This window comes from Euprymna scolopes, chromosome 13 (genome assembly GCF_053919585.1).
Source record: "Euprymna scolopes isolate OS-2025 chromosome 13, ASM5391958v1, whole genome shotgun sequence".
Lineage (NCBI taxonomy): Eukaryota > Metazoa > Mollusca > Cephalopoda > Sepiida > Sepiolidae > Euprymna > Euprymna scolopes.
Window position 1 is genome coordinate 32,124,488 of NC_136494.1, and position 3,399 is coordinate 32,127,886.

The window sequence follows — 3,399 nt, forward strand, 5'->3', positions numbered from 1 at the left end:
AGTTATAACTTTATTGGTATTAATTTATAGCTTCTCTAGAGCGCTGAAGAACCCCCTCCCCATTACATACATGTTAGTTTACTCCCTTTCTGTATGCATTATCGTACCATACTATGAGATGTTAACTAATATATATATATATATATATATATATATATATATATATATATATATATATATATATATATATATATATATAATGCCCATTAAGTCACCCACCCAACAGTTGCTAGTAACGACTAGTATCAACATGTTTGGTAGGAGCAAACATAAAATGGACTAGTCGCCACGATAGCAATATTTTAACTGCTCATGAGAATGAAAGAAGCTGTTTTATAGGTTTGAAACTATCTCCTACTATCCTCCTACCCATTTGATTACGAATACCATTTTCCACGCTTCACTCATATTGGTTCGTTCATCCCATGACGGTTGAGCTCACACAACGTAAGAATCACTCCTCTTTATTTTTTACAATATACTAGACTACCCGTGACCCGTTGGGTCAGTACGTTATATTAGCTATGGAATTCATGTATAAGCGTGACACTTGTGACGTAAAGAAAATAGGGTTTTTTTTTGACATAACAGAAACATTTCTATGAAAGTATATTAAAATGAAAAAAAGAATATAGATAGATTTATATGAGTCGTTCTGTTTATTATAATTGATTATTTTTTTTTTAAATTCAGTTACTGAATTATAAGTGGTTAGCCATACTTATAGGTAAATGTGCACTGAACAGATACCATAATACTTATTATAGTTAAATTCAAAGTTTGATATATCTGCTTTTTTTTACATCGTTCATTTCTGTATTACGTTTAAGTTATTTTAAACCCCACTCTTCCCCATGTTAAATATTAATTTCGAAATAATAATGCAATATTTCAGCGTCTCAATTGTTCTTTTTTTTGTTTATTTTAAACCCCACTTTTCCCATGTTAAATAATAATTTCGAAATAATAGCGTTAATATTTCAGCGTCCAAATTGTTCTTTTGTTTTTTTTTGTTAATTTTAAACCACAGTTTTCCTATTTTAAATACTAATTTCCAAATAATAACTTTAATATTTCAGCGTCCCAATTGTCTTTTGTTGTTTTGTTTTTCGCGTTTAAATTATCCAAATAAACAATTGTTAATACTGTCTGCTTTTTTTTTTACGTCGTTCATTTCTGTATTACGTTTAAGTTATTTTAAACCCCACTCTTTCCATGTTAAATAATAATTTCGAAATAATAACTTTTATATTTCAGTGCGCAGGACATGCGTGCATGCGCAACCGGAGGTCGTCAACTGGAAAGTGGGCTACATACATCGTTACAAGATCATTTGAGTTTTATAATTATATATATATATATATGTATATGTATGTATATATATATATATATATATATATATATATATATATATATATATATATATATATATACCCAGGCTTGAGATATTTAAGAGTAGGAACTAATGAACTCAACGAGGTTTTTAGATAGTGCTCGATAACAAGAACAAAATATTTTTTATTATTTATTCGAAGGTAAATTTGGTCGCTACAAACAACCATCTGTTTCAGTCAATAAGACTTCGTCAGGCGACCCGGAACCATTCGATGCTATAGAAAAAAAAAAGAAAAAAAAAGAAAAATGTGACTTCTTCAAAAAAAGACCATAAAAGTTGAAAGCTCTCTAAAAAATGGATAAAAATGGAGAAGTCAGTTTAAATCACCCCCACCCATTAACATAATCTACTGCTCTGGTAAAATACGCCCCATTTTAATAATTTTAAATTTATATTGTCTATATATCCAACTGTCGATGCGAGTTATGCTTATGTTCAAACGATTTTCCAAAAAAGGTTGAAATACGACTTATACCTTTTTATCCTTCTTTTTTAGAGAGCTCGCAACTTTTATGGGTTTTTCTTTCTTTTTTTTTTTGAAGAGATCACTTTTTCTTTTTTTCTATAGCGTCGAATGGTTCAGCGTCGTCTAACGAAGCCTCATTGAATGAAACAGATGGCTGTTTGTAGTGACCAAATGTAACTGTTTACCTTCGAATATATGTATATATATATATATATATATATATATATATATATATATATATATATATATATATATATAATTATTTACTATAATAATTAAATACCTACAGGCACTAGTATTTCATCCTTTCGGGAATCTTCAGTGCAGAGTCTCACGATTAACACCATTCGATAGATTCGAATCCGGCGACACAAGTCATCTCTGGCTTGATTAGCAAGGAGCGTATCCATTCAGCTACCGTTAACTGCGTGAAATAACGTTGAAATTAAAGATTTTATCTTTAAATGTTTTTTACGTCAGCAGCATGATCTAATCATTAGATGATGATCTATGCATAAGAGCTAAATTGACCGACTTACTTTAACTGAAAGTGTTCAACAATAAGATACGAGTTTCTTAAAGGGGCTGATATAATTATTTACTATATATATATATATATATATATATATATATATATATATATATATATATATGCGTTTTATTTTTTTATTACCACTTTTTTTCTGTTCAGTTACACTTTTGTTTCAGCTTCGCGACCGTTTTTTGGCCGTTATGTAGCCTCCTCAGACTTTACAGAAAAGTTCGTTTATGGTGGAATGAAGGAATGAATGATGTCAGGGGAGGGTACGAGAAAAGTGGAAAGAGAAAAGGAGGAAGGTGGGGCGGGGTGCTTGGTCGGTCGGTAATGCTTTAGTTTTGGAGTTCAAGAACATTAGGTGGTTGTGGGGGGTCTGGGAAGTTCCTCACTGGTGTGGCTAAGAGCATAGGGATATATGGAGGGGGAGGGAGATATGTAGGGGTAAGAGAGGAGGTTACTTTAAATTTAGGGTTCTAAGGTTTAGGTTGTTGGCGTCTCGTTAGTTAGATGATTTCTTGGTATGTCTTGACCTGTTGGGTGTTCGCTTAGGCTGGGAGGCGGAGGGACTACGATTCGGTTTATCTATTTGATTTTTATCTTTTTATTTATTTATTTATTTATTTTATTTATTTGTTGTTAAGTGTTTTGATAAGGTTAGCCTTGAGCCGCACACACGAGCACACACATGCGCGCATACCCACACACATACACATAAAGAAACGCGCACATATACACATACATCTCCGTCTCAACATGTAAACACATGCGCATATGCATAAATGCGTATATATACACCCGCATTGCTCCCATTGACCTCAATTGACCTTAGAGTGTTAAGCTGAGTATGTGTGCGTAAGCATGGATGTGCACACACACACACACACACACACACACACACATACACACCCGTACATCCATGCAAGCATAAAAACGGTCGCGTAGCTGAAACAAAAATACAACTGAACAGAAAAAAAGGTAATAAAAAATAAAACGCATATT

General features: G+C 32.3%; 1 long non-coding RNA gene across 1 annotated transcript in view; it reads left to right on the forward strand.

Annotated features, from left to right (window-relative positions):
* Window positions 1-296: 296 nt before the first annotated feature.
* The window catches only part of LOC145292351 (uncharacterized), a 245,932-nt gene continuing 242,829 nt past the window's right edge, over window positions 297-3,399 (forward strand). Inside the window, exon 1 of the long non-coding RNA XR_013869581.1 lies at window positions 297-447. This is a non-coding gene — a long non-coding RNA (uncharacterized LOC145292351). The remainder of the gene's footprint in view (window positions 448-3,399) is intronic.